Source organism: Anabrus simplex, chromosome 1 (genome assembly GCF_040414725.1).
Source record: "Anabrus simplex isolate iqAnaSimp1 chromosome 1, ASM4041472v1, whole genome shotgun sequence".
Taxonomy (NCBI): Eukaryota; Metazoa; Arthropoda; class Insecta; order Orthoptera; family Tettigoniidae; genus Anabrus; species Anabrus simplex.
The window spans coordinates 795546684-795565117 of NC_090265.1; the positions used below are offsets into that span (position 1 = coordinate 795546684).

At 40.3% G+C, this 18434-nt stretch overlaps 1 protein-coding gene across 6 annotated transcripts in view; it reads left to right on the forward strand.

The window, feature by feature from the left end:
* The window catches only part of LOC136857542 (NAD kinase), a 933739-nt gene that overhangs the window by 710818 nt on the left and 204487 nt on the right, over nt 1–18434 (forward strand). Inside the window, exon 1 of one of the 6 annotated variants that reach the window (XM_067136280.2) lies at nt 9387–9527. The exons of the other annotated variants lie outside the window; for them this stretch is intronic. The gene's annotated coding sequence lies outside the window, so the exon portion shown is untranslated. Of the gene's footprint in view, nt 1–9386; nt 9528–18434 lie in introns of those variants that run through there. 6 annotated transcript variants of the gene reach the window in all.

Genomic DNA, 18434 nt, shown 5'->3' on the forward strand with positions numbered 1-18434 from the left:
CCAGGCAAATGCCGGGGCTGTACCTGAATTAAGGCCATGGCCGCTTCCTTCCCAGTCCTAGCCCTTTCCTGCCCCATCGTCGCCATAAGACCTATCTGTGTCGGTGCGACGTAAAACCAATAGCAAAAAAAAAAGATGTATCTCAAGACATTTTCACCTTCTGTTTACACTTCAATATCAAGTGCAATTATAATGTTCTAAATCGAAGCAAGTTTACTTCGATGGACACCTTTTAGGGGGAACTTTCCGAAGTTCATTTCAGATGCAATACTTTTACCCGATCGGATACCGAGCAAGAGCTTGCCATATTTGAATCATTAGATAGAGTTACTGTTATTGTAAAGAAAAGGGGTTACATTACAAATGAAGGAGTGAAGAAAGCTGTTCACAATGCTCTCACGATTGTGATGCCAGAAATGTTATGAAAAATGGGTAATCGGACCTGGAAACGCATCCATCCGTACAGACCAGGGATGAACTCGTACGGTCGTTAGGAATGAGCAGTTCCTATAACCCAAAACAGTGTCATGCTTCTATTTTGGTTAAATGTAAAGAAACTAGGCGACGAGACTTTAGCAAAGGAACGTACGCACTACTCGCCTGGAACTAGTGCCTTGATTTATTACACCACACAACGCTTCTGTTAACTGGATTGCATAATGCGGCAGGGGTGCATTGTTTCAGAATCCCTTTCTGCAGAAGGATGCCCAGAAAGGTACAATGGACAAAGAAGCTGGAAGGTCCTACCTGAGTGTCAAATATTCCAATTCATTATAATGGCGATTATTTAATCTCCTAACTACGTATGTCTTAGACACCAACCCTGTTGTCCGACTCGTTGGCTGAATGGTCAGCGTACTGGCCTTCGGTTTAGAGGGTCCCGGGTTTTATTCCCGGCCGGTCGGGGATTTTAACCTTCGTTGGTGAATTCCATTGGCTCAGGGGCTGGGTGTTTGTGCTATCCCCAACATCTCTGCAACTCACACACCACACATAACACTATCCTCCACCACAGTAACAATCAGTTACCTACACATGACGGATGCCGTCCACACTCATCGGAGGGTCTACCTTACAAGGGTTGCACTTGGCTAGAAACAGCCGCATGAAATTATTAGCATACCAACCCTATTTACTTTTGAGTAACATTTTTCTCAACATCTGTGTTATTGTAACGATTGTATTGATAGCTTTATTTTAAACAGTTGAGTTCTCGGTCGTAATGTAGGTCTACTGTACTATCACACTGGAGAGATTATGACAAAATGTATACTCAAGTTAGCCTCTGAAAGTAATTAATGGTATTGGTTTTTACGTCCTACTAAATGGTTTTACGGTTCTCGGAGATGCCGAGGTGCCGGAATTTTGTCCCACGGGAGTTCTTTTACGTGCAAGTAAATATACCGACACGAGGCTGATGAAATAAGTGGTAATTGCATCACGTTCCGTGATGGCAGCCAGGAGGTGCTGTACACTCTACGTGCTGTCCATACTAACTTCCACAATTAGCGATTCTTTCCACTTTCGTTTCGGAGTACATCTCTCTTCGGTTCCGTTCCCCTTCAGCTGACCTGAATGAATCAGTCGATCTGCTCACCACGGATCTCTTCAGTTTTTGCTAGTTGCTTTACGTTGCACCGACACAGATACGTCTTATGGCGACGATGGGACAGGAGAGGGCTAGGCGTGCGAAGGAAACGTCCGTGGCCTGGTGTGAAAATGGGAAACCACGGGAAACCATCTTCAAGGGCTGCCGACAGTGGGGTTCTAACCCACTATCTAACCCACTGGATACTGGCCGCACTTAAGCGACTGTAGTTATCGAGCTCGGTGATCTCTTCAGTTAGTGCTTTGTCTGCCATGCTTGTATTCCCTCTCCTCCCACTGGAGCTTTCACATTTCTGAATTGATAAAACAAGGGGTTCTCCTTCTTCTAGCCTGACCGTATCTCCGTCTTTCAATAGGGGAACTTCGTGTAATTTGGACCTGCGTGTAATTTGGACTGATAATATTTTTGGTATTTGCAAGTTTGGTTCACCCCCTCCCCACTATTTGAGGCAAAGACAGCAAGACAACCGAGGAGCTCAAACCCGGTGGAGGTAGTCAGATTTTTGAAAGGCGGAAAAAAGTCCATTCGACGCTTCATGTTATACGATGTCGGCATGTAAAAGATCTCTGCTGATACATTTGATATTTACCCGACAAAATTCAATAAATCTCAGCCATAGACGCCCAAGAGAGATCTGGTTTACTCTGTCTGCCATCTAGTGGGTCTAGAGTAAAACGGAACGTCGAAATTGACGAGCAGACAGCCAGATGGCGTCAAATTGAAATGTCTGCACACGGTAGCTGAGGCCATACGATTATTATTATTATTAGCTTTATTCCTGGAAGTTGTTTTGCTAATGGACTTAGGGTTGAAGGGGGAAGAGGAAAACAATTTTAATACTCACATTCCTTGTAAGCTTATACGGTGACAAGTAAGTGTACCGTACTGTGAAATAATTATTTCAGCCAAGAAGGTGGTTAGCTTTCACAAGTACTGATGAAATATCTAGGTAAGTTTTAACATACTTTCATTCATAAATTTAAAATATTTCGCATATTATAGTTTTTGAAGAAATCGTTGCATGTCGTGTAATTTGGACTGCCCGAGAGTGTGAAATTTGGACCGTTGAACAATTGTAATAATTACGTTTCTTCGTAGTTTTACTGGAGATTCTAAAAGAACTTGTTTTATGATTTGAGGCCGGCCCCGCAATGTAGGGGTAGCGTACCTGCCTCTTACCCGCAGGCTTTCGGATCAATTCCCAGCCAGGTCAGGGATTTTTACTTGGATCTGAGTGCTGGTTCGAGGTCCAATCAGCCTACGTGATTAGAACTGAGGAGCTATCTGACGGTTAGATGGTGGCCCCGGTCTCGAAAGCCCAGAATAACGGCCGAGAGGATGCGTCGTACTGACCACACGACCCCTCGTAATCTGCAGGCCTTCGGGCTGAGCAGCGGTCGCTGGGCAGGCCAAGGCCCTTTCAAGGGCGTTAAATGCCGTTGGGTTTAGTTGGTTTTTATGCGAAAAGGACGACTACAATTCATAGTTCCGTATTTTATTTCTTAGCGTTTCACAGTAAATACATTAAATAACTTATTAGAGGACCTGTGTGAGAAATCTCGCATGTTCATAAAGTATGTGGTGGAGTAGCCCCCTGGTGAAGTAAGAAATATACAAATCAGTACAATATCAGACAGTCTTACTTACCAATTGATGTAATTAACATTTATGATATCCACTTGCAAGGAAGCAAAAGGAAGTTCATTATTATACTGACGAATGTTCCGGAAGTATTTTTTTGTTTTACAGTCATTCTTTCCTTAACCGATAATTATAGCATATTACAATGACATAGCACAGCGTCCCAGCGGCCAAAATGTGAAGTGGACAGAAATGATGGCGTGTATTGTCCTATAGCAACAGTATTTGCAAATCGCACACTTCGTACAATTTTTAAAACTCATTTTTGAAAGAAATTATCGATATTTATGAAATAAGAGTGCAATTCTTCACTGCTAATATCTATTCTCTTTCTTTTGAATGCTCATTTGTCACGATCGGTTACTTGTGAGCGCCGCAAACGGGATCTAGGCAACTGAAATAATATATATAAGTGTTTACGAGTCCAAATCACGCAATCACCTGGTCCAAGTTACGCGCTATCGGTTCATATTACACAACAACAAATGTTAGAATAAATATTACTCTTTAACAAATTCTAAAGATAATATTATCATATATTTTCACCACATCATTTGATACATGATACCAATTATCGTGTATAAAATTTGATAAATTTTCATTGCGGTCAAAGGAGTTATCGGCTTTTAAAGTGTCCAAATGACATGGACTTCCCCTATTAGGCTCTTCCAAACTTACTTGGGGTCGGCTCGTCTAGTTCCGAGACTGTACATTATTCTTCCTGAAACCTGATCTTATTGTACCCCCTAAGATAAACATTTCTCCATTTGTTTAAATAAATATTGATTCAATCGGTAAAATTTCAGATGAGGTATTTACATTTTAGTAGCTAAATAAAAAAGAAAAGGTTATTATAGCTTATTGTGTTTAATTGCACTTCTATGAATAAACTGAAATTTAGTGATGCATTCTGAGGATTCTTTCTTTCATATCATTCGACATGTCATTGGATAATCTTTGCCTGATACGTCGTTACGCTCAGTAAGAGGTGATAGTCTATATACTAACCTCATATGATGGTGATTTTTGTTAATTTAATCATCAACCTTGCCTATTTCACCATCGCTATTCTGTTTTCCAAGAAAACAATAGGTTAAAAATGCTACGTGCAGTTGTTTCTGTTTGAATCGGTTAGTTGAGAAACCACACATGTCCATTTTCGGACAAAATAGGTTTAATGCATATATGTTAAAATTAGACGTATTCCCATACTTCAGAGAGAAAGCATACATGTCCACCTCATTACAAGGGTTTTACTGGGACCTTGGATATTTTCTCCGTTAATAGGACATATCTGAGGAACTTGAATAACGGACATGACAAGTCATTCTCTTGGCGTTATTGTTAACAGGGAGGATCTCCCTGAGTAAGTCATGGTAAGTGTAATAAGTGATAATGTTAAGACTGAAAATGTTGGAAAATGTTTTTGTATGAAGGGAAAGTTAAACATGAAACTTAGTTACATAATTAAAGTGTGGCTGATGTGTACTGTGCTTAAATGTTGATAAGACTTAAATAACCTCATTTTGGTATGTTTTCTGCTATCACGATTTTACTTATTTGAGAAATCACACATGTCCATTAACTTCCAGTCCCCATATCACTCTTTCGGAAACTTGTTTTATTAAAAAATGATCACAATTATTACAAAACTGATAAATAATTAGAAGGTGTATGCAGTGTTTCAACTTTTCTCAAAACCAGTAGCAGTGGGCTTGTGTACTTTCTCAAATAACCGATTCATTTGGTTTGAGGATATTATTTTTAAACGTATACTCTTGTATAAAAGTCAAACAAATCCTTCATCATACAGGCCCCGAAGACCTGTGGAGAAGTAAGAGTGAAGTGTGCTTAATTGTTGATAATAATTAAATAACCTCATTTTGGTATATTTTCATCTTTCAAGATTTTATTTATTTCAGAAAAAACACATGTCCATTATCCGTAAACCTCGGCACTAAGTGGGATAAAGCTGTTAGCTCTTAGCCCGGCCGCTTTTGTCCCCAGCCATTAACTCTTACTCATTTTAGGTGGAGGCTGAGTGAACCTCAGAGCGTTGTGCATATCCAGAAGCAGATATATTCTAGACAATTTAGTCTCAAAACATCTTAAACATAAAGAAAAGTACTACTATTATCAACACATAAACCGACAGTTCCCTTCGCAACATAATAATAATAATAATAATAATAATAATAATAATAATAATAATAATAATAATAATATTGCTTAACTTCCTTTCAATTGCTGTTAATTTCAAAAGATGCCAGAGTGTCCGACTTTCCTTCCGCAAGAGTTCTTTAACGTACTGGAAATCAAAGGCACGGAGTTGCCTCGTGTAAACATTTTCAAATGCCACTGATCTCGGCCAGGATCGAACCTACAATCTTGGGAACAGAAGGACAATGACTTTGAGGTCAGCCGTACATTAATCGAGATGCTGAAGAATACATACATTATTCTGATGTTAGTTGTTGTCCCAGTAATTAATAATAATAATAATAATAATAATAATAATAATGCCGGGCTGAGTGGCTCAGACGATTGAGGAGCTGGCCTTCTGACCCCTACTTGGCAGGTTCGATCCTGGCTCAGTCCGGTGGTATTTGAAGGTGCTCAAATACATCCTTGTGTCGGTAGATTTACTGGCACGTAAAAGAACTCCTGATGGACTAAATTCCGGCACCTCGGCGTCTCTGAAAACCGTCTAAACGTAGTTGGTGGGACGTAAAGCAAATGACATTATTTAATAATAGTACTACTACTACTACTACTACTACTACTACTACTACTACTAATAATAATAATAATAATAATTGTACCGGGCGGTACACCTCCACGCCGCTTATTTAAAATTTGCGCCAGTTGAAACTCCTCTGCTGGAGGAAGTCTGAACTTTATCTACGGTATTAATTTTCTACTTTCTCAGAAGATGTCACTACCTGGAAATTTTGGAGTTTTTGAACTGTGTCATTTTCGACGTATTTTTGTTTTGCTTGTAGTAAGAAGTGTGAACTTTCTCTTCTAGAGGACACTACTGAAGATCAACAATAGTGCACCCTAGTGCGGAGTGAAAGAACTGGTTTTTTTTGGAGAAAATTTAATTTCAAAAGTTTGTTCTTTGCTAAATTTCCTTCAGTCATTGTTTAAGTTGGCAATATTAACCCTTTCTTTCCCCTTGTTTTGAATTTAGCCAATCCCGAATTTCTTAAATTAATGTTCCACCAATGATGTGTTTCTTCTTCATCTTGTGTAGGGGTTTTCTTTAACCACCAATAAAAGATTGTGGGCGGGTGTTTTCCTTCCTAAAACGCCTCGAACTTTCCGCGAGAGTATATAAACTGCTGATTTTAGGGTCTCTGCGCCACTTCTGTTCCATCTTTTCGTGTGTAAAGTACATAGCAGGGGGCGGGAAGCGCCTCTTTCTTCGGCGGCAGTCAACAACCAGGTAATGGCCGATTAATTACTTCTTTTCTTGCTTGCTCAGCAGTTTAACTCTCGGGGCGGGTCCGAAGTTTTTCCATTATGTAACCTTCCTTAAAATGTAAAGAAACTTGTATCTATTCTATCGTTTAAACTACATATTGGGATAGAGAGTGCTTAACCCTCTCGAGCTCCCACTCATATTGTTTTGAGGTGAACTTATTTTCTCAACCTATTCTTCCTTAACATTATGTAAATTTGTTTCTTTCTAAAGTCACCTCTTTAGTATGGGATTAGCCCTTGCATCAGTGGCCTAGAGCCAAATTAGGTTTTGAAGCAAATGTATTAGGAGTGCAGTTCGCCTCCTCTCAACTTGGTATTTTAGAGGTCATGTAATTATCCTTTTATCGCTTAATAGACCTCAGTAGGTTGGGTATTTTACCCCTGTGCTTACGTCCTTAGAGGACAGCTTGAAAGTAGAGTTAGGTGTGGCCTTGTGATAGGCTCAAAACTTTGAGAGCGGATCGCTCTTTTGCAATTTGTTTCTGCGTTCCTCTAGGAGGTATTACTGTGTAATTCGGAGCAAGTGCTCCTGGGCATGATTGGGGTTTCCTGCCCCTTTGCTAAACCTTATGTACATGTAAATTCGGGCTAACTGCTCGAGAATTGGAAGTTCGGGGCCCGAAGCCCAAAACCTGTAAATACTATTGTTGCTCTTTGTTGCCTTGCTACTCTGTACCTGCCATTCTTGTTATTTCTGAGTTTGAAAAGAAAATATAACCTTGTTAAATTTTAAATTAATTTTACTTTCGTAGCTTGAGACCTGTTCACCACCCCGCACCTTCTTTCACCTCTAACTACCACAAAAACACGGTAACAATAATAGTAATAATAATAATAATAATAATAATAATAATAATAATACAGGGCATGCTGGAATAGGTTCGAATTCCAGTGATTTTGATTCGAGAGTATGGTCAAACTCCGGAAAGACCAGACCAGTTTATTCCACATAAAGGACTTGATATGCAGTTGGCACTCAGTAATCACAGTAACAAGCAAGCAAGCAAGCAAGCAAACAAACAAACAAAAAACCTTAAGTGCGGCCAATATCCAGTATTCGGAAGATAGTGGATTCGAGCCCCACTGTCGTCAGCCCTAAAATGGTTTTCCGTGGTTTCCCATTTTCACACCAGGCTGTACCTTAAGTAAGGCCACGGCTGCTTCCATTCCACTCTTAGCCCTTCCCTATCCCATCGTCGCCATAAGACCGATCTGTGTCGGTGTGACGTAAAGCAACTTATAAAAACGGCGGAATAGCCGGCAATGTTGGGATTACATCTTCCCCCCTCCCCCCGCCCCAAAAAATTAGAAGTTTATAACTTGTGTAATTGTGGCAACCATTTAAGTGAAGATTTTTAGGTGGCTTTTTTAAAATTTGAACCACGTATATGCCAGCAATGTGTCGATGCTTCCATTAATAAATATAAATAAACATATTTGTATATAAGTTTTTCTCCTAAAAGCAATCATCCTGAACCAGTGGACTTCATTTCTGAATTTAACATTTTGCAATACTGATATTTTGCCAACAATACATAGAGTACTGGAACTGTTTGCTGTCTTACTGTATAGTAATCAGTGCCACACCAGAGCGTTCTTTTTCATCCCTGAAATATTTAAAAGGTTATTTGCAGAATATGACTGCACGGGAAATATTGAATGAGTTTTTTGTATATACACAAAGAAGAACACGAGACCGTAGAAAATACAATCCATGAGCTGCCCCCCCCCCCCCAAACAGGAGACGTCTGCTGTTGTATATGAATGTGTTTTAATTAACTAATTGTGTTATTTTGAACGTTTTAATTTAGTGTTTCTATTTTCACAATATGCACCCAACATTACTTTATAGAAGTCCTCAAATTTTAATATTTAATATCCCCCCCCTCCGTTTTTATTGTTTTTTTGCTAGTGACTTTACGTCACACCAACACGTCTTATGGCGACGATGGGATAAGAAAGGGCTAGGAGTGGGAAGGAAGCGGCCGTGGCCTTAATTAAGGTACAGCCCAGCATTTGCCTGGTGTGAAAATGGGAAACCACGGAAAATCATCTTCAGGGCTGCCTACAGTGGGATTCGAACCCACTATCTCCTGGATGCAAGCTCATAGCTGCCTGCCCCAAATCGCACGGTCAACTCGCCCGGTGAAATAATTTCTGCGTATGCCCCTGGGGTCGTGTAAAGGTGTGGCATGTCAACTGACGAACCTGCTTCCACTCTGGGGCGAAACATTAGACTCCTAATTTCACGATCGAAAAGGCTTAAAGTGTTCGAATATTTTAATAACTAAACAATTTGAATTAAGATTATTCCTTTAAAATAGAAGTAGTAATTTCCATATTGATAGCGGATGGCGTTACCGGTCAATAGTAAGTGGTAGCGAATGCTTACAATGCAGGAGTGACACAGCAGTTCGAGCGATGACTCGGATGTGGAGTGTGACTCTCTGTGCGTCGAGGAGAATAAAACCACCCTATTTCTAGATTATTCGTAAACCAGAATATTACATAATCACGTTGAGGAAATAGCACGTGATGCCTTATGTTTCATTCAAAAGAGCACATGATACATTATGTGCAAATAAGTTCACAGCACTGTTTGTAACAATCGAGTTTGATATTACATTTGCCTATGTAGTCTGTGCACGTCTGAAGCAGTACACAACCTACAGTTGTGACAAAAGTGTTTGTGTGTGTTTGTGAAGGACTTTAGTTTATTACTAAGGTATTATTGATTGAATACTGTAGAACACTTCCATAGCATTCACCTGGAGTTTGTATTATTTCTAAGGTAAGGATTGGTTTAATACGTACTGCCTCAGCTTCTGTTTGGTGCCATTTAGGTTCTCTGCTTGTCAATTTCCATGTTCCGTCTTAAAGCTCGCTCCCACCCATTGGAATCGAATCGAACCGAACCGCCGAAATTTCCACTCGACCGTTCACATCTAGCGGAATAGAATCCAACGGAATTCTACGGGAAACTTAAAGCACACAATGAACTGTCTGGTAGCGCTAGCATTTTTGCGAGGAGGCAGAAAATGAAGGGAGTGAAAAGAAAAGTGATCGGAGAATATTCTCGGTGCATGAAATTAATTCTCAAGGGAGCCGAAATGAGAGTATTCAAGCTTATCCGAATGGTTATTGCGCGGTGAAGTTAAATCTCAGTGAAATGACATTTCAACAACTATTTCAGATAGTATTATTTAACAGAAGAAGTCAATTTTACAGGGAGAAATGTTACTTCAGACGGAGTGGGAGTCCGGGATCAATCTAGAAGTACGGTTGGTTGCCTACTGTGGCAGGATAAAATCGTTAATCGAGGTAGCCTCAACAACTGTGAAGTGTGTTTATTTGCCACAGCAGAGCAGTTTCGTATGCGGTATGGTTTGTTGGGAACACATGCACGACAGTGTCAAACGTAGGGAATGCCACGTACGAAATTGTTCAACTGTAAATATAATAAAGACTTAAAGGTACTGTACATCCCAAGTGATTGTCGTACTGATATACTGCATGTGGACTCCAATATAACATGACTTTGTTGATGAAATCAACAATAATTATGACATAAATTGCATACAGGCTACAAAAATCTACCACGAAATTTAATATATTAATCTGTTTTACTTGTCGTTGCCTTGCTTATTTCCTCCAAGGCGTTATTTCTTAACGTTGTTGCAGTTATACGGTACTCATGGGTCTTGTCGTAAAGGAAATTATAGTTTTGAACTAAACTGATAAGCTTTCCGTGTCCGTTCTGAGTAAGTTGAATAAACTGTAACGAACCAGAACGTTTTCGATCGTCTGCAGGAAACAGCTGCCTTCCCAGCAGAAGCTGATACACATTTGCCGCCAAATGGCCGTCCTAAAGATTCCGATCTTCTACGAAGTTGCACGGATGTTGATAATTCTGTTCGATTCCACTCCGCTAGTCGAAAAATAGTCTTGGCAGAGAATCCTGTTCCGTTCGGTTCGGTTCGATTCGACTCGTGGCAATCGCCATTTTCATCTTCCGTCCCTCTGAGTCCCAAAAGTACAGAAAATGAAAAAAAATGCAATTTAAGTCCTTAAACGTTTTAAATACCATTCAAATAAGACACATAGGAGTATTTTCAAAATGCAACAATTCTAAGTATCCATTTTTGTCATGGTACTCTGAAGTACCGTCATTCCACTAGTGACTGGGAACACAATCTAGCAGTTGAACTTTTAAGTACCGTAAGTCCTGTAGTCACCCTTACATATAAGTACATAAAAACTGCCAAAGGACAAAAATTGTTACTAACAATATTCTCAAAATGAATGGGAGTCAATGTCAGTGGTATAACATTCGCAAACCATTATAAAATGAACATAATAAAGCAGAAGTAAAATGAAAGCAAGCAATCTGGCAAAAGTGCCAACTGGGAATGTTCAAAGTATTCTACACGTCTACTTGGTGGCATTCCACAAAGCAGTTCTTCTTCTCGTTGACACAGACACGTCGTTGACGCCTTGTAGTGGCTGCGTTGAGAATGTGGACGTGACTGAACCTACTTCATACTGCACACCTCAGATCGCCCACAAACCTCCACAAATTTAGGCCAATGAATACCCCTGTTTTCCATTCTGACATCTTTTGGGACATACCATTCAAATAAGACACATAGGAGTATTTTCAAAATGCAACAATTCTATCCATTTTTGTCATGGTACTCTGAAGTACCCTCAGTCCACTAGTAACTGGGAACACAATCTAGCCGTTGAACTTTTAAGTACCGTAAGTCCTCCATCTTCTTTCTTTTTGCTCGCAGGGATGGAGGTGACCCAAGTGTTGTCACGGAATTTCTCTTGTTTTGGTGGTTTATCATAGCCGAAAGTTCTTTTGCCACCATCCTTCGAAACTGGAGGACCGTTGTCTTATCGAACATTTCACAGTAAATTACATAGGTATTTACACATATGATTTCAAGAAACCCCCAAAAGAGCCTCAGCCACCATTTCTTCGACTTCCTGTCAACATCACACAGGTTTCTAAAATGGTCGGCAAGGTTAACTCTTCCAGTGTACAAATTGTAGTCATATACAGCTACGGAGCATGCTGCACTGTGGATCCATCTTTCTGAGTTCGTTGCACATACATTTGTTCTGACCCATGGTAATTCGATGCAAAATGTACAGGTTTGTTGTCTTGCCACTTGAAGTCTAAACCAGTATTCGAAAATCTGTAATCATACTCTCTTCTTATCAGGCTCTTCTCAGTTTTAGATATTTTGGACAACCCTGCCTGTCAGATCTTTCTGTCTTTTATAGTTTCAGCCTTTCCAAAAGTCGAGGATAGGTAAAATAATTATCTAAAAATACAATTTTGTTCTTGCTCCACAGATGTTTTGTCACAGACAAAACCACCTTCTCACCTAACCTGTGCTCTCCGAACTCTTCAAGATACCCATTCTTCCCCTAATAGAGTTGAAATGCGAGAATGAATCCCTTCTTGTCAGCTAAACACCAGATGTGCTTGGCAGGATTTTACTGTTTTAGAGAACTACGTCCTTTGAATAGCACAACAATCGTCCACACTTTCCTCTCGAGTCCATTCATATACAGATTGAAACTTCTTATTGCTAACAAAGGTCTTACTTTGTGTAGCTTGCCTGACTTCTCTACCGACACTGCACTGTTATCATTCACATATATGATATGATCTCTTGAAATCTTGCCCTCGTCATTGTATCCGCGCCTAAATCCACACCAAGGTCTTTAGCTGATGACCAACATTTTTTGTAAGATGGGAATCTGTGGTAACCCATTGTAAAATTAAGACCAATAAACGCTAAGACCTCACTGTCCTCATTTCTTCTGTCTAGACCACGTGTTTTACTCACAGTCTTTTCATCACTATTGCAATCACTCACATCAGATAACTCTCCATTATCTGTTACACCAGCCAGTATATCGCTAATATCATCCACTGACCTTATGTTTACTCATAATGTCCTGTTATAAAGATCATGTATAATTAACACAACACAAAGCCACAGCCTGCAACAATCACATTTGATCAACATAAACAAACCATGGTTATCAAAGAAACCAAGAAGCATGGAACGCCTTTAGTTCGGTCGGTACTTAAAAGTGCCTACTACATTTCAAAGAATAAATGCTAGTTCAAGTGACTCTACAGCACGCTGACTGTTTAATTGTATATTTTACAATGTCTCACACAATAATATGAAAAATAATTACATATTTATGGCTTCCATCAACTAAGTACCGGCAGGACACAAAGGGTTAAACACATGTTGAAAACAAATTCCATTCCATTCCATTCCATTCCATTCCATTCCATTCCACTAGGTGGGAGCGGGCCTTTACAGATGACAGAGAAACGGATCTCTGTGGGGCGTTCTTCTTCTTTTCTTCTGGTTCTTGAATGCTAAGCCTTGTCTTTGTAGCCTTAGTTTCCTTTCCTCAACGCCACCACCAGTATAACGTTCTTGCGGCTCCTAAGCAGCATGCCGCCTCCTCACCGGAGGCCCCGGGTGCGATTTCCAGCCAGTCCAGAAATTTTTATTCTGGATTGAGAACTGGAACTGGAGAGCCAGGCTGAGTAGCTCAGATGGTAGAAACGCTGTCTTTCTGCGCCCAAATTCGCGGGTTCGATGTTGGTTCAGGTCGGTGGTATTTGGAAGTGCTCAAATGAGCCAGCCTGGTGGCAGATTTATTGGCACGTAAAATAACTCTCATAGTACAAAATTCTGGCATCTTGACGTTTCGGAAAACCGTAATAAATTGAATTAGAGAAACGTAAAACCATTATTATTATTATTATTATTATTATTATTATTATGGAAATATCGTGGAACAGAGAGGTGTAGGAAGGTGCTGGGGTGAATGGGCGGACAAGGAAATGACCAGAGCATAAGTTAAAGCACTAAATTGTGAAATTTTATTTCTTTCCTTTCTTTTTTAAATTTGATTGATAGAAGATTTGGAACAAACAACGACAACAAATGAGCTCGTCAACTCTGATAACAACAGCGGACTATAGGTCCAAAAATCAGGTACAAACTAGAGAAAATTGTCGACACGACAATCTACAAGTGATGAGCAATATAGCTCTAAACAGGTACACTTTTACAAGAACATGTTTACTCCACGCATTCACATTCTAGGAGACTGAGCTCAAAAAGGTTAGTGTCATCCAGCCTCTAAGAGGCACTAGCGTCTTACAAAATTGTGCCTTACAAACTTCAAAAAATATGTTTACAGTAACTTCTGCTAAACAGTCTGTTACACACTCGTCTGTAAACATTACCAAATAAATAGGGGCAATGAGTGTCCATTCTAAATGACCTTAATGTAAAAATAAAAGGTTTAACACGATCGGCCATGGACAAAAGGCTAGGAGGCGAAACACTTGCACGCCTCTTAGGAAAAAAAAAAACACTCTTAAAACCCTAAATGGGCTTATGGCCCGCAGTTGCAGAGGCCAAGCCTATACTACAGAGGGGTGACTAAACGAGAAATATTAAATGCTGAAAAAGTGTTAAGGATTTAGGGGTTTAGAAAATTTTAGTCACCCCATACCAAGTTGAATGGTAATCAACAGAGGGTGATCACTCTTTGTTCCCTTAATTTACATGTTTCCTAGCATGAATTTGAACAGAGTCCTCAGACTTGCCGAAAATCTACTAAAACCTTAAATTATGACTTTACAAAAAAGAAGTTTAGAAACCTACCCCTCAAGCTATCTGCCTGGAGCTATCACATGTTAAGAAATTTTTACCTTCCGAACGACGACTGGCAGCCCCTGCCTCCGAATAACCCGCCGCACTCACTAGACCGAAGCGCTGAAGATGACGGTACGACCCTAAAGCTCCCAGCTTTTATAGCATTTCCGATAGGAAATTTCCAGAACCTTTTTTAGATAGGCAGGTGGCCTACACACGCCCCCCCCCCCCATTTTAATTGGCTAGAGAGAATATTCCAAAAAATCCTGATTGGTTGATAACTAAGGAAGAAGGAAGCAGTAGGAGTGTTGACAACTTTGATACATGAAAAAAAAAAATCTACAAAAACTTCAGGTTTTCCACCCGTAAAAGTTAACTTTCCCTTAAGAATGAACTATCCTTAATCCCGCCAGATGGGGCACTTAGGCCGATGGTAGAGACATCTAGTGGTAGAAAATCCAAACATCTTGTATTATACTAGTTCCAGTTTCATGACACAGATTGCCTTATAGAAGGCGCGCAGGTTAACAGGACGGAGGTGGTGTACCCCCGGTACTAATTATTATTATTATTATTATTATTATTATTATTATTATTATTATTATTATTATTATTTATTACGCGTGAACTTGCATTCGGAAAATGGTAGGTTCTAACCCCCACCGTCGGCAGGCTTGAATATGGTTTTCCGTGGTTTCCCATCTTTGTGTTACCAAAAACGTGTAAGAACGACGTTAAATCACTAGCAAAAAAGAAATATTACTACAGAGTTAGTTAACGATTCTGGCTTATTTAGGAAGATCGTGCTCTGTGTCGCATGCAGTTGAATGAGAAACCCAAGAAGACGGGAACGTTTTCCGTCTGCATTAAAGAACAATATATTTTTACCTTATGAAATATTGGGGAAAATTCCATGTGGTATCCTGTGTTTTGTACCTGGTACAGGTGGACTACACGTATGTGGGAGCAAGCATTGCTTCAATCCTTGCTCGGGGATAAGTTACGGCGGTGGAACATGGCATGCGGCTATTAAAGGACTCTTTAACTTAGAGACGATTTTCTGTAGTTTCTGGATGACCCTTCAGATGATTTTCTGATAAGAGAAACATTGAACATTCTTCCAAGAAACCTATTCATCTCTTGAATTTTGATACTAGTTTTATCTGAAATGGTTCCAGATTAGTGTTTTTCCATAGGTAATGCACCACATATTTTTACAAAGCCAGTAGTTTGGAGCGGTGAGCAGAAAACCATGAGTCAAGGTCCATAACGCTCGCCAGTGATACACGGATGTCCAGCTGTGCTGCTTTAAAGTTTGACAACTTAGGATTCCAGCTTCGATTTTGGGGCCTTGCGGTGGAAACAAGCAACAATATTTTTGCATGTGGTTTTCTCGTAACACATCGGTTATGTCTTCAAAGTTTCAGGGCAAATTTCTACATTTCTGCATGTTGGCCTCTATGTAGCAACCGTCGCGAGGGGGGTCATCCTTGTACCTCTTTCCACGAAAGGGAGTCTTTAGTTTACCAAAGGCCCGATTTCTCCAACTCTGCGTTCAATTTTACTAAAAAAATGTTAACCTTCGGTTAAAAGCACCCTGTATCACGAACACATTTCCAGCACTTGTTACGAAAGCCAAATTAGCACATTTCCGTGAGATTTCTGAACGCGTTTGGTAGTAAACACATTTTGTTTCTTTACATAAAGCGCTCCTAGCAGAATATTGGAATAGTATTTTGTCACACATGGTTGACATTATTATAGGTTATGGTTAGCGGAGACCGCTAAGACGTAAACATGTGCAGGAAGAGGTAACAAAAGCGTTATTATGATGAATGCAAGACAAATGTTGTTATAGATTTAATTTGAAAGTATGCGAGTGTGCTTGAAAAATGACAGAATAGGCTGTTATATCACAGCATACAATATATTCTTATATGAGTGCAATCTAAGGCTCCTACATCACCGGGAAAATGTGATAATTGATATGTCTCGAATGAGTTTCGGGCATTCTTTCATTGCAGGGGAAATAATGTAATGCCTTGTTAATGCTGCAATGCCAGTAGGAATTCTTTGCAGAATTCTGTACTCTCTTGTCGTGCACTCATGAACTTAATCATCTACATGTGAAAAGTCTGGAACATAATACCTAAGAACTAGAAGCAACTGCTGCACTGGAGACATTGACCAGTTTCAGACTGTGGGAAACTCTAACCTATTTTCAATTTCTTCTGGTACCTTGTTCATTATGGCTTTGGTAATTAGGTATCTTTGTAGAAAACTTTCTTCTCACAACTCTAAAAAAGTCGGTTTTTCTTAGTATGGGTCGTCCTTTGCCTTCTTCAGTTTATAAACAGTCTTTATGCAGCATTAAAACTTCAAACACGTCTTCTACATGCTACCATTTTGAAATTTCAACAGCTATTAGAGATTATTTTAACACAGGACTTCTGCCATGTTAATCTAACACAAGTATTAATAATTTGTTTGAGTTAACAATTCTTGATGAGACGGCCATTTTGTAAAATTATGTGTTAAGTCACCTTAACAGCAATGCTAACACTTAACATTCGTTGAAGAAACTGGGTGAAAGATAGTAATCCTTTTTAATCTGTTTACCGTCCAGGGTTGGTTTTTCCCTCGGACTCAGCGAGGGATCTCACCTCTACCGCCTCAAGGGCAGTGTCCTGGAGCGTGAGACTTTGGGGGCGGGGGATCCAACTGAGCGGAAGGACTAGTACCTCGCCCAGGCGGCCTCAGCTGCTATGATGAACAGGGTCGTTGTTGGGGGATGGGAAGATTGGAAGCGACCGTGGCCTTAAGTACCAACCCGGCACTTGCCTGGAGAAGTGGTAAACTTTGGAAAACCATTTCGAGGATGGCTAAGATGGGAATCGAACCACCTTCTACTCAGTTGACCTTCCGAGGCTGAGTGGACCCTGCTCCAGCCCTCGTACCACTTTTCAAATTTCGTGGTAGAGCCGGGAATCGAACTCGGGCCTCTGAGGGTAGCAGCTAATTACACTAACCACTGTACCACAGAGGCGGAGAGATGGTAATCTGATGGTGCTAAATCAGTGTTGTAGGGCGGCTGTGTCAGTGTTTTCCATCCCAGATTTTGGATATCGTACTTAGTTTTCTGATAGACGACTGGTCGAGCATTGTTGTTCTACGGTGATGAGTTTTGGCATAATCAGATTTCATTAGAATGATTAACAAAATCAGATAAATATCCGTGCGGATCATTTGTAGAGGGAGGAGTGGTATTTTTGTTTGCCTGATGGTGGAGACTGCCATCTCCTTGGGATCTGGCCTGGTCTGTCGTGACCTGTATTCCAACACAGTATCGTCTAGCTCTGCTCTGGCGAGAAGAATCCATTACATACTCTAATCCCGGTCGATCCTGGGACGAGATTTTCATCTCAAGAATCATGTGGCGTCACGAAAGGGATGCAGCTTTAAATTCCCGGCTAAAACCAAAATGAGCCTGGGAGGCTTCGGCGACCCTACAAGTAACTAGGACAAGCTGTAGAGTGTGGTGTTTTTTTAGCAATGTCTATGATGCACCTGTTAAAAGACGTCATCGAAATCCTGATCGAGTTATTGGATATACTTCACATACAGTAATTTGATCATGAAGTCTGAAGGATGTCTCGTGTAGATCGTTTCATGTACAGCGACAGGTTGTGCGTGTTTTATTAAGGGAAATAAATTTTATCTGTTCACTTAGAGGAAGCACGGCCTTTGGGAAGGCCGGTGAGGAGTTTCGCTGGGAGATACGTTGTATCCACTCGCCAGCTGTTGGCTTTCTGCTCGTCTCTCAAGGTGACTGATCGCTCTGCGCGTTATTTTGGAAGCCCAAGGCGTCTTCCGACTTATACCATGGTTTATAGTGCTGCTGTGGAAATAGATCAGAGGGAGAAAGTAACATCCAGAGGACATTCACATTCTTCCTACGCGATTTATTTTCTCCTGGAGCTAATGTG